This window comes from Triticum aestivum, chromosome 7D, assembly GCF_018294505.1.
Source record: "Triticum aestivum cultivar Chinese Spring chromosome 7D, IWGSC CS RefSeq v2.1, whole genome shotgun sequence".
NCBI lineage: Eukaryota > Viridiplantae > Streptophyta > Magnoliopsida > Poales > Poaceae > Triticum > Triticum aestivum.
In genome coordinates, this window is record NC_057814.1 from 311122795 (window position 1) to 311136410 (window position 13616).

At 52.6% G+C, this 13616-nt stretch overlaps 1 long non-coding RNA gene across 1 annotated transcript; it reads right to left on the reverse strand.

Annotated features, from left to right (window-relative positions):
- Window positions 1–9628: 9628 nt before the first annotated feature.
- Window positions 9629–11023, reverse strand: LOC123167171 (uncharacterized). The gene is made up of 2 exons (XR_006483835.1): window positions 10608–11023; window positions 9629–10107 (listed from the first exon to the last, which is right to left on the reverse strand). It is a non-coding gene; the product is annotated as an uncharacterized lncRNA (long non-coding RNA).
- Window positions 11024–13616: the final 2593 nt, after the last annotated feature.

Sequence of the window (13616 nt, forward strand, 5' to 3'; positions counted from 1 at the left end):
CCACTTGAGGGTGTGCCCTAACGTGCGGCCGGTGAAACAGAAGGCGTGGCGGCAGTCCACGGAGAAGCAGTCGTTCATCGTTCAAGAGACCCGCAAGCTGCAAGAGGCCGGTGTCATTCAGGAGGTGCAGTATCCAGAATGGCTCGCAAACCCGGTTATTGTCACAAAGAAAGGCGGGAAGGAGCGCATGTGCGTCGACTTCACCAACCTCAACAAGGCTTGTCCTCAAAACCCCTTCCCGCTTCCACGCATCAATCAGATCGTCGACTCCACCACCGAGTGCGACTTGTTGTGCTTCTTGGACGCCTTCTCGGGCTATCACCAAATCAAGATGGCAGTGCAAGATGTTGAGAAGACGGCTTTCTTGACCCCGTGCGGGGTGTACTGCTACACTTGCATGCCGTTCGGGTTGCGTAATGTCAGAGCAACCTTCCAGCAGCTGATGCACATCGCTTTGGGCCGGCAACTCGGGAGGAACGCCGAGGCATACGTCGACGACATAGTGGTAAAGTCTCGGGAGGCAAGGACCACTACTGGAATCAGGATCTTTGTCGTCAGCCAGCTCTTTGCCGTCTGCTAGCTGACGGCAAAGAAGGTCTTTGCCATCAGCTTAAAGAAAGCTGACGGCAAAGAAAGAGTGGACGGCAAAGAGGGTGTTTGTTGCCAGCCTGCTCTTTGTCGTGTGCTAGCTGACGGCAAAGAGGGTGGGTGGCAGACTAATGAGAACGACCTAACGGCCACTTTCTTTGTCGTCTATCTGCAGATGGCAAAGAAAGTGGTCGTTTTAATGGCCGTTTCCCCCTGACCCCACCCCACTAGGTAGGTTCTTTGCCGTCTGCCAGCATACGGCAAAGAGCTGTGACCTAAGTGAAATAGGGCCGGCGCCCGCGCCCCACCCTCTCTCTCTCTCTCTCTCTCTCTCGGCCCTCACCTCACCCGCGCCACCGTCGCCGTCCCTGACCGCCCCCGCCGCCCCGGCACCCCACCCCTCAATCCAGTTCTGGATCGGGTCGTGCCCTGACACGCCCCGCCGCCATCCGCCATGCCCGGCACTGCCCCGCCCCGTCACCGCCTCCTCCTCGCCTCGCCCGTCGCCTCCTTGCCCCTCCTTCGCCCTGCACGTCACCGCCCGAGGCCTCTGCCTCGCCTCGCCGACGTCGACGCCGTCGCCAAACGCTGCCACCTCACCGCGTTGTCGCCGTCCTGTCGTCAACCACCGCTACCCCGAGCTCCAGCCCCTCCCCATGCCCGCTTTTGCACAACTACAGGTTCCCGGTGTGGCCTCGTCCGCCCTCGCTCCGCTCCCTCGCACTCCGGTCCGCGTCTGCGCGCTCACCGCTTGGTTGTGCCACGCCCGCCTCCGTACCGGCCCGCCGCCGCGCCACGCCCGCCTCCGGACCGATCGAGGGGCAGATTAGGTTAGTGCTACATTTAGGTTTAGATAATTAGAAGAAGAAGAAAATTGAAAAAAAAAAGTAGAATAAGTAGAAGAAGAGGATAAAGGAAGAAAAGGAAGAGGGTCGTCTTGGTGGCAGTGCGGTGCTGGTGGCAGTGTGGGAGGAGCGGCCGACCAAGGGCTCACGACGAAGCACCTCGCACCCGGCTGAGGCACCGCGGCCTCAGGACGGCGCTCCTGAGGCCCCGACCGCCCCACCAGTCAACGGTGCTCCCGAGACCCCGGTCAATCCTCCGGACAGCAGGGCTCCTGAGGACGATGCTCCTGAGGCCACTGCCTCTATCGCGGATGACAAGGCTCCCGAGGACCCTCTGCCCCACAAGGTGCAAGACTCAGCCGATGCCTCCTCCCTCATCGAGCACCCGGTGTACTTCGTCAGCCGAGTGCTACATGATGCGTGGGTGCGCTACCCCATGCCGCAAAAGCTCTTGCTCGCGCTCCTCGTCGCCTCCCGGAAGCTGCACCACTACTTCCAAGGCCATCCAATCAAGATTGTCTTGGCTTATCCCTTGGAGAGGGTGCTCCGAAGCCCCAATGTTGCGGGAAGGGTTGCAGAATGGAACATCGAGCTGCAAGTGTTCCAGTTGGAGTTCAGCACCACCAGGGTCGTCAAGGCCACGGCCCTCGCGGACTTCGTGGTGGAATGGACTGACATCCCTGGCCGTGAAGTGAGCGAGGACCATTCTCTCATGCCCTGAGACGAGGCACCGGATGGCTGGGTCATGTACTTCGACGGTGCATTCGCGTGTCAGGGCGCGGGGGCTGGAGCCGTGCTCATCTCGCCCACCCAGGAGAAGCTCTATACGCTGTGCAGCTTTGCTTCCAGCAAGGCAAGAAGATCTCCAACAACATCGTGGAATACGAAGGCCTGATCACCGGCCTCAAGGCTGCAGCAGCTTTGGGGGTCAGGCACCTCACCATCAGGGGCGACTCGCAACTCCTCGTCAACTTCTCCAACAAGAAGTACAAGCCGAAGGACGAACACATGGAGGCGTACCTCGAGGAGGTACGCAAAATTGAGAAACGATTCCTGGGCCTGGAGTTGCAGCACGTGCCACATGGCATGAACAAGGAAGCAGACGACATCGCCAAGAGGGCGTCTCGGCGTCTGCCTCAGGAGCCTCGCGTTTTCGAGGAGCGGCTCTTCAAGCCATCAGCAGCTCCCCCCGCCCCAGGACCAGCAACGCCTCAGGAGGAGCTCCCCCCAGCTCCCCTCTCAGGCGCCCCTGCTTGCGGTCCAACCTCCGGAGCCCGCCTCCTCCTAGCGCTCGAGCCTCAGGAAGGGATGCTGGACTGAGGAGTTCAAGGCGTACCTGCTTCGGGGCACCCTGCCGGAGAAGGAGGAAGATGCGGAGCGTGTGGCCCGCCAGGCCACGACATACTGCATCCGGGACGGTGAGCTCTATCGGAGGCGTCTGAACAATGTTTCTTTATGATGCATCTCCAGGGAGCAGGGGTGCGAGCTGCTGGCCGACATTCATGGCGGGGACTACGCGCATCACTCCTCATCGCGCACCCTCGTGGGCAAGGCGTTCCGCAGCGAGTTCTACTAGCCCATGATGCTCAACGATGCCGCAAAATTGGTGAGATCCTGTGAATCATGTCAATTCCACACCAAGCAGATCCACCAGCCAGCTCAGGGCCTTCAGACCATCCCACTCTCATGGCCATTCGCGGTCTGGGGGCTGGACATCCTGAGCCCATTCCCTCGAGCGCCCGGGGGCTACCGCTACCTCCACGTTGCCATCAACAAGTTCACCAAGTGGGCGGAGGTGGAGGCCTTCCGCACCATCCTGGCTGGCTCGGCAGTTAAGTTCATCAAGGGCCTCGTGAGCCAGTTCGGGGTAACCAATGGCATCATCACCGACAATGGCTCGCAGTTCACCAGCAACCTTTTCAAAACATATTGTGCTAACCTTGGAACGCAGATATGCTACGCTTCGGTGGCACACCCCCGGAGCAATGGCCAGGCTGAGCGTGCCAATGCAGAGGTCCTGAGAGGCCTCAAGGCAAGGACCTTCAAGAAGAAGCTCGAGGCCTGCGGCAGGGGCTGGCTCGATGAGCTCCAGTCCGTGCTTTGGTCCATCCGCACCACCTTGACCAAGCCGACGGGTGAGACTCCATTCTTCCTCGTCTACGGAGCTGAAGCGGTTCTCCCTCACGAGGTCAGGCATCGCTCCACGTGGGTATTGGCGTTTGACGAGGCACGCCAGGATGCCTTGCGGGGGATGGACCTCGTGCTGGGGGAGGAACGCCGCCGTCAAGCCTCGCTCCGAGCAGCGAGGTACCAGCAGGCGCTACGGCGGTACCACTGCCGTAGCGTCCGCTCCAGGACGCTCGAGGTGGGTGACCTCGTCCTGAGGCGGGTGCTCTCCAGGGAAGGGCTCCATAAGCTCTCGCCTGTGTGGGAGGGCCTGTTCAAGATTGCCCGTGTCTCCAGGCCTGGCGCCGCATGCCTGGAGACGCAGGACGGGATCCTCATCCAGAACGCCTGGAACATCCAACACCTCCAGAAGTTCTACCCATGAAGCAAGGCCTCGTGCCTGTGAAAGTCTCCGCTCGTGACACTCTCACGTAATAATGATTTAGGGCTGTACACGCCCCGGAGTCTCCTGAGGTCGCCCCTGGGCCTCACGGGGGCTCCAACCCACATCCTAGTGGAGGCCCCATGCTCCGCGCTGGTAGGAAGACAAGAAGACTAGTCTAGGTGCCGGACGCGGATGTTCTTTTGCTTGCTTTCTGTAGTTGATTTTCAGCTTCTCGAATGAAATTTGGAGCTTTCGTGTCTTTTGTTTGCAAGTCGGGATTTTCTCTCTTTTTTGCTCGCCTTTCCGACCTTGTCCCAGGGGGAGCGACAGTTTCCCGTTGCTCCTCCTCGCGCGCCTTACGCGCGGGGGCTAGGTAGGTGTGTGCGCCAGGCCTCGCCCGCGGCCACACCTCACCGAAGCCCTGTCGCCCCAGAGCTTCGGCGTCCTTAATCCTCGCGAGACGCCCTCGAACGAGCTCATGGGCATGCGCACCCCCCTAAGTCCGTGCCTTCGGGCATCGCGACACGGTGCACCAGCCATAACCAACCCACGCTCAGGGGCTTGCGCGAGGTAGGACGAGAAGCCTCACAAGGCCCCCCAATTCTAAAAATTCTGTAGATATACAATGTCTCCTGAGGCTCGATGGCTCCCGAGTCGTCAGGAAGGAAGCCCTGGAACCTACCTCTGGAAAAGGCGCGCCCTCGCGACGTTGGAGACTACAACAAGCACATCGAACTAAGTTACCCTAACTGCACCTAGGAGAAACACGGGTATCACGGCACGGCATCAAAATAACAAGCATAGCATAGTGGCGCAAGCACCATGGTTCATTACACGCCCCAGCGGGGCCCTCTACTTTTTTCGCAGGAGAAAAGAAAGGTTAAACAAAAGAAGGTTGCACGGCTGCAGCAGCTCCCAAGGCCAGACTCCAGCGGCGCCCGAGCGCAGTCCGAGTCTTCCTCCCACTTCACCGAGGCACGGCGATGAGACGGCTCGTTGCCTTCCCCGATCAGAACCCTGCGGCATGGTGGTTCGTCGTAGCCACCACTACTGGTGCTCTCGCCGGAGGAGGAGCCGCCGCTGCTGGAGGTAGTGCGGTCGTCGCCAAGGGGAAGCTCACCCTCGTCGTCGCGCGCGGCCATCGGCAAGGGCAAGCTCATCGTCGTCGCCGCCATCCACCGGGCAGCACCCCGCACGACGGCCGTCCTCCCCAAACACCCTCACATAAAGGGTCACAAGGCAGTTGTACCTGAAATGGAGGGTGCACCTCCCGCTCAGGCCCTGCGCGCGGGCAAACGCCTGCCAACCGCGGGTCAAGGACACGCTGCCCGCAGTGGTGACTTCAACCCCAGCCCACGAGGCCCTGCTGCAGCAGCCGTCAGCCTGCAGCCAGAGGCCATCAAGCCCCGCGGTAGGCAGCTCACCCGCAAAGAGCGCGGGAGCCAGGTGCCAACGGGCCTCTCCGACCACACGACAAACTCCGAGAACGCATTCGCCGAGTGGAAGCGCGGCCGAGGAGGCCGGGCAACCACGGCGCGCCTCCCCCATTGCAGGGGCTACCCCGTCCACCGCGGCTCCCGCCACAAGAGGAAGCGTTGTCGCGGCTGCCCAAGGCGACGCCTGCCCTTGAAGAGGTGTGCCCGCGCCCGCGAGGGGCCACCGCCGGGGTCGCAGCATACTTGCGGGGGCGACCGCGGCCTCTCTTCGGTGGCGGTGAACCCGGCCCCTCCTTGTGGGCCTTCCCCTTTTCGGCACCGGAGAACCTTCTCGTCGGCGCCATGGATGCTACGGCAAGACGGGGAGACAAAGATGAAGAAGGAAGAGCGGGTAGCGAGAAGATGGAGATGAGTAGGGGGCCCTGCCCCTCCCCTCACTTATAGCCAGAGGGAGGCCAACCGCCGGCCTCCATGATCCCCAGTAATGATGGCTTTTCTGCATGCAGCAGGCTCTCGTCGAGTCGAACGGTTGCTGAGGCCGCGTGGGGAAGCGGAGACGCCCATGTCCCATCAAGCGCCACGCGTCGACCGAGGCCGTAGGCGGTTGGGGCCCGCGGCGCTCCGCACTTGCCCTTTGGCTTCGCCTCGAAGCCAAGTTCGAGCGCACCTTGGGCCCGGGGGCTACTATCGGCGTTCTAGGAAATGGGGTACCCAGACATGCCTGCCTGCGGCCCATCGCGTGGCTCCATTGGCAGCCTGGTACGGCCCATCTTCAGCACCAACAAATCAAGACCCTCGCGAGGGGCCAAGCCTCACGATGCAGACGACATCAAGACCTCCGGGAGGAGCGGCCTCCTCAGGCTAGCTCCCGAGGACCGGAGATTTCTATGCAAGCCCTCACCTCGTGAGGTTTTGGATGATGCAAGCCATGATGACCGAGGCCAGGCGGGCGCCGGCAGGCGCAGAGCAGCAGGTTTCCTCTTTGGTGCTAAGGAGGCAAGCGCAGGCGCGGAGTCCCGAGGAATCAACTAAAGGTTTCCATTTCCGTGCTACAAGACCAAGACTGCCAGGACGGCAGGACGGAGGTCATCGCCGAGCCCACCACAGCGTCACGACCAGAGGCTTTGCAAGCGAAGACTACCTTTTGTCAGGATAAGATGTACTAGTTGTGTCCCTTCGAATTTGGCCGTTGTGGGATCCCTTCCCGCCTTCATTTTGGGAAGAGGACCAAGGCCACTATAAGTAGAGCAGCACCACCACCGTAGAGAGGGATCCGGATCCATTCCATCCTCACACCCACCAGCTCACTCGAGCACAAGAACACACCTCCTGAGGTTGTTCCCCCACTGTACAAGTTCATCCTCAGCCCACCTCGAGGCCAATCCATCACAAAGCAGGAGTAGGGTTTTACACCGCAAGGTAGCCCGAACCTGGGTAAACTGCCTTGTCCCCTTCCCTTCCAGTTCATCAAGCTAGGCCGTGAGATCGACGAGTTGGCAGAATGGGGAGGTTGAGTTCTTCGCACGCACCCCAGAGTTCGAATCTATCAAGGGTCTGTAGAGCCCGGAATCCGATAGAGGGAGAGTGTCACGCCTGGCCACTTGTCCGTGTGACCTGGCAACTGCGATCGGGCCCCACCTGTAGGTGTGCGTGTGTGCGTGGAGACTTGGAGTTTAAAGCTAGCCGCCTTTGGCAGCAAGAGGGCACGTGTGATCGATGGACTGTATCTCACCTAATCTTTCCTCTTAAAGCATCTTCTTCCTCTCCAAGTGTCCCCCTCCTCCTCTCTGGTTCCTCACCAGCTCGATCCCGATCCTCTCCTCTTGTTGGTTCGTTACAGTCGCCTGCCACTTCAAGTCCCAGCGTCGTGACCTTGACCTTCTTCCTAAAACGAGCACAGCCGCCCCGCCTGCTCGATCCCCCTGAATTGCGACGACCACCGCGCGTTGACCGCGCCCCCTTCACCTTCTCCTTCGATCCAGCCAAGGCCCAGCCGCCGGCGCCCCCGCATTGCATCGCCACCATCGAGTCGGCCGAGTGGCCCTTTGGTGAGCAATCCGCCTATCTGCCGCCAGCGCGCGCAGCTTATTATCTTGTGCTCAATAGTTTCAGCCTGTGGAGTGTTTTTCTGTTCTGGGAATTTAGCTAACTTCCCGAGTTTACTGTTCTACAGAAAAAACCCATGCATTTCATGCATATAACGTCTCACAAACCGTGCATCGGAATTAAAGAAACTATATATGTAAAATACTTGGAATTTCATGTAGATTATTAATTTGCAACCTTCACCCATGTTAAAAATGTTTAAAATTGTTGTTTGCATTTATTTGCACAAATGACATGCACCTAAGATTGTTTTCTCCTTATTAACCTCTCCCCTTCAAAACTTTTGTAAATGGCCGAAACCTGAAGACCTCCTGACTACCGGATATCCCGCGCTTCTCTAAGATAGCCTCTAGAAGTGCCAGTTTCACCGAGCACCACTTTCACCTACCATGAGCATTGGATCGACAACACCAAGACGGATTACCATGTGGAAGTATTCATGAAGGAAAATGACTCCCCAACAAGCCGGTTCTTCACGTTACCCCGGAGGGTAACACTGGTTCTCGCAGTCAAAGCAACTACACCAATTTACATAAAGGATTACCGTAAGCTCTTCACCACACCACTGGCGAAGCAATGCCATGTTGAGTTCCTCCAATCCTCCACTCCCTCAAGTGACAAAGAACCTTGGATGGATGACAACGAGGAGGAAGACCTAGAAGAGCCAGAGTACGCGACCGAGCATTCCACCACATAGACACCATTCGAGACTAGGATAGGCCAGTCTGTAACCCCTAAGGTAGGATTGGTCGTGTATCCCCGATGCGAAGTCGAGTCCTTGAAATGGTTCAGATGAAACCATGCTTTGGTTGTGGTTCTTTTGTGTTTTGATGGAAGTCGCACTTTCCCTTTGGGAACACGACTACATCACCCATTTTCGTTTTTAAATGATATGTTCGTCCCTTCCGGCCTTTGCTTAAACAACTTGCGTAGTATCAACCCCCTTACTAGGAACCCTATCTGCATTGCTTTCTCTCTCATCTATCCCAATTATGAGCCTTTGTGATGTGGACATGGCTGCCACAGATATGACAAAAAATAAAGCGAAACACATATTGTAAAGGTGATTTCTATTAGCAATAATTTCATGAATTATTTATTGTTGAAAACAAAGATATATCACCTCTTTTATTATATGGAGAATAATTGAGGAATTATCAAGCTACTTGTCAAGACGATGAAAGGGAACATACATATATAGAAAGACATACATGTATGCGTACAAGGAGAATGCATCATGCATGTTGTGTGCTTCCATGTAAAAGATACAATGCATATGCATGTGCGTTTTCATACATTTCAGCAAGCCAACTGGTCATGCATGCTACGAGGCATCAACACAAGAGGAGGTCTTCCATGCAAATATGCACCAGGGGCACATCCGTTTTTATGGGCCGGTCCATCTAACACCTTGAAAAAGCCACGACCGGCCGGTCTCATGAGACGACCCCCTCATCCACAAGAGTCCAAATCAACCACGACCACGTTAGGAAATCCAAGGGCCTGCGAGTCCTTTTTGGTCGTCCAAAGTTCGGTTTGTAATCTTCCTCTATATGTGCCTCATCTTCTAGGGTTTAGACTTTGGTTTTATTGTATTATCTAGCCATCGCTACAATTCGCATCTACGAGACGTGTAGGACTATCGCCTTGTCAGATTCACAATAGAACCCCAACCTTTGATCTAGTTTGTGTGCTCAACTTTTCATCCGCAGTTCTAAGATTGCAATTCACCTTTGTTCATGCCGGTTATTCAGTTGCTTGCAGAAACTCGAACCTCGTTGTTCAGGTAGATCGTGCCTACGGCAAGGTCAATAACCATCGGAGATTGATTTAGCTATTGTCGAGGCATATCGATAGTTATACCCACTCTCATCGAAAGATCGAGCCGCCGTCACATCAAGTGGTATCAATTTTCAGGTTTATCAGTGAGAGATTTACGGTTTTACTCGACTAGTTTATTTTTCTGTCCCATAACTGTAACGACCCATATTTTTCACATAGTAGTTCCACCCTTAACTAGATAATTAAGTAGAATATATTAAGCAAATACATCTCTTAACTAGATAATTAAGTAGAATATATTAAGCAAATACATCTCAGACTTCTTCAACAAGCATAACCACTCAAATATATATATTTATATCCATACACCTCAAACAGTACAGTTGTACAGGTGTACTACAAATCTTTGAAAAAAAATATAGGAAGACCAAACTATGTTAACCTATACAACAATGCCAGACCAAACTTAGACCAACACAAAATATCTTTGAGTCAACTAGGACAACATGACACATTTGAGACACACTAACCACCACTCTCACGTGCACAATAGATTAATAGTCAATTGTTCAACATTATAGTCTATGTATGGGCTTCAACCTTCAGCCAATTACAAGCTAGCACCTGTGAGAACAATGGAGAAGGGGATGGGAAGCCATACCAGCCAAGGAAGATGGTTTTCTGATATTAAAAGGAGAGAGAGCAGAGCAAGCCATTGCCAAGACTTCACACATCTCCATTCTTCCCCAAATAGCCAAACCTGCAGCTTGTCTTCCTCCCACTTTCTTCATCTTTCTATCTGCAACCAACAAAGATCCAAGAACAATAAGTAGAGATGGTGACCTGAGAAATCATAGTAGATCAAAGGAGGAAGGCTAGAGCAAGAAATTAGCCTACTGGACTGGGATCTGGAAGTAGGAGCAGCACTAGTAGGAACAGCAGAGAAGGCAAAAGAAGAAAGGTGAGTTCTTCTTCTTCTGTCATTCCTTTAGCACTCACACTCACAAAGAAGCCTAACCCAGATGCACCCACAATATTCCTCACAACTTCTTCATAGATGCACACAAAAGCTAAATCATCCCAGTAATATCATCTATCACAGATCTTAAAATCAACATTACAAGAAAGCATGGATAATGCCTTAATCAAGTAAAATAAAATGGATCAAGTAAACCAACATCTTGCACAAGAGGAATTGGTTCAGTACACACACATGCACATGAGACTAAATTAATTTACTAAATCTGAGAACTTTAACCATAAAAAAAATATTAGGGATAGGAACAAGGCATCACTAACCTGCACATATGTTCGATCTGCTCCATGGCCACGCACTGGAGCTCTGACCTGCACCATCCAGCATCACGGCGGCGCCCAAGCCGGCGACTTCGATCTGGAGCAGCGGAATCACATCCCAACGAGAGCCTCACCTGCAAGCCAAAATCAGAGGAGGATTTGAGGGTTAGGGATGAATCCATGGGGGACATATGGGGATTTACATCAGAGAGAGAGAGAGAGAGAGAGAGAGAGAGAGAGAGAGATTTGAGGATCCGGCAGCGGCGGAGCAGCATCTTTCCCGTCGCTGGCGTGCTGCTCGATCTGGGCAAGGTGTAGAAGAAACAGAGGAGGGCATGCGTGTACTACTTGTGTTCTGGCTGCACTAGTACTAGTGTGTGTGTTGATTCGGTTCAGAATGGGTAATAGTACTAGGAGAGAGAAAGAGCCACTTAGCCTAAGCTGAAATGTCACGGTACACTCCCAGGCTACTAGTACTAATTAGTTAATTTGATGACATGTGAATAATGCTAGTTACACACTACACTGATAAATATAACATATCTTGTATCAAGATTTTACAAGTTTAAAACCTTGGTGACCGTAGGATAACCACACTGCACCAACGTATTTTTATTTTAGTTATTCACTCGACTTAGTATCAGTATATATATATTTGCTGAATTGCAGGAAGCAAACAAGACCCGGAGAAGGAAGCGCCACAGAAGCAATTTGAGTTCGGGTCTGAGTACGAGAACTCAGGCAAGCTCTCCTTGATCATGTTGAGTAGAACTATTTTTCAAAAACACTATTCTCCGCTATCTTATCATCAACTTGCATAAAATGTTTTGAGATAAATTGTGTGGAATGAGTGTTGGCAAATAGTTGGGTTAGCTGATGGAGCAGCTAATCCATTTTTTTTATAATTATTTGGTGGATAGAGGGTGATCGGGATGGACACATTGGAAGGTGGGGCCCTCTACATATGGCTATGATATTAAGATTAAATAACTTCCACTCGTTTTATGTGCCGTACTACAACCGTATCAGCCATGGTCTCATCTAAGGCGAGTTGAGCCCAATACTAATGCCGGATGGGTGCATTAGCAAGCGCTATATATTAAGTGTTGGTGGAGTGCGGGTTCTGAAACCCGACACAACGGCTAGTGACCACTAGCCAGGTGGAGATATAATATACAAATGGGAAAAAGCTTAGGTTCTGAACCATTTCTCGCAACTAAGGAAATGCATATGGCAATTATGGTTTCGAGCTCTGTGTGTAAAGTGATACAAACTCTGCAGAGTTAAAGAAAAACATGAATTCATGCCAGTCTCTTGGATTGGAGACTACGGGGACCTATTGGTGGTCTATCTCGCAATACGAGTGTTTGATAGCTTTTATAAATTGAAATAAACTTCTGCAACAAATGTTTATTTTTGAAAGTTGTGAGTTGAGGTATGACTTGTTGATTTATATTGAGCTATCATGACTGTTGCATTCTGCTATTTGAGCTTGATGAGTACTTTGTACTCACTCTTGCTATTAATCATCTTTTTCTTAGAGCAAAGCTTGTATGAGAATCCTACTGGACCAAGTGAGGAGAGCAATGGTGATGGCTACAACTACACAGGGGACCTAGATGTGGATCCATCTAGTGCTATGTATGATCTGGATGCCACATATGGGGGCTGGGATGAACAAGTAACTTGTGAGCTAGCTATGTAATCCAGGAACTATTTCATCACTATATATCTAGTACCGTTGTTGGAACTAGCGAACATGTGAGAAGCCTACTTGAGACTTTTAGCCCCACGTGGCATGATATTGTAATATAAGAGACCATCTCTAGCTATTTCCATGTTGCATATCTCTAACATGGATTATTATTTGACAAGACAATATTTTGTCCAGAAATAATCCAAGGACAGTGTCATTATCTATAATAATAATGACACGGGTCATCACAGGTGGTATCAGTGCCAGGTTTTCGAGGGCCACGCAGATAGTTAGAGACGGTTAGAATACTTTAGTTGGAACCCATACTTGCTATATTGCACAAGTAATTAGACCCAGAATATATCATTGTGGCCAGTAACTTTAGATGACTACCATGCTAATTGGAAGCCTGTTGCAGGATGGTTTGAATTAGAATTCCACCATCAAGGGTTCGTGGCCAACATGTCCTACTACTTTGGCAAATGATGGAGGAGCTTGGGGCACCATGTCCACAATTCTTTGAAGAGATACCAGATGATGGAACACACTCCTACAGACGCGTAGTACTGGTGCTTAGCGGTGTTCCATCGGACATGGACTTCTATGTGGAGCTCTCCACAATGCAGCGATCATCCGATGACACTCTACCCATGTAGGAGGTTGCCAAAGAAGCTATGCATGGACTGCGAGCACGCTCTGGAGAGAAATTGCGCACTACCGGATATCGTGACTTGCCAGCACTTGATTCTGGAAGTTTTGGGCAGAACCATCAGCAAGGACCTAGAGTAGCAAGCCTGGGTGTCGGGTCTTCATCAGCTCAGCATGCACCTGCCGCAACAGTTAGCACCACTTCTACCATGGCCAGGATTGCTGATGTGATGATGTACCATACAATGAAGGAAGAGCTTATTAGGCGTCAAGAAGCAACCAAATTCTAGTATCAATGCTATCAGATGAGCGAACATGACGGGATTATGCTTCAGGAAGCACTAAATGCTATGCTGAGGTCCACTTAATCCTATAATAGTACCAAGTGATGTTGAAGAGGAAGTAGAACCAGAGGAACCGGAAGAACTTGAGGAAGTAGAGAACCCAGATGAGCCAGTAGTTCCACCCTCACCAGACATACCACCTACACCACCCCAGCCATTACCTGAACATATAGCTGAACCTGAACCAGCCCTACAGTCTGATATAGAGCAGCAACAGCTACCCCACTTCCCTAATCCACGACTACACCAACCTGACTTTATCCACCCACACATGAGTGTCAGCTCGAGGGAGTACAGGGAGGCTGCTACCTATGCAAGGGTACT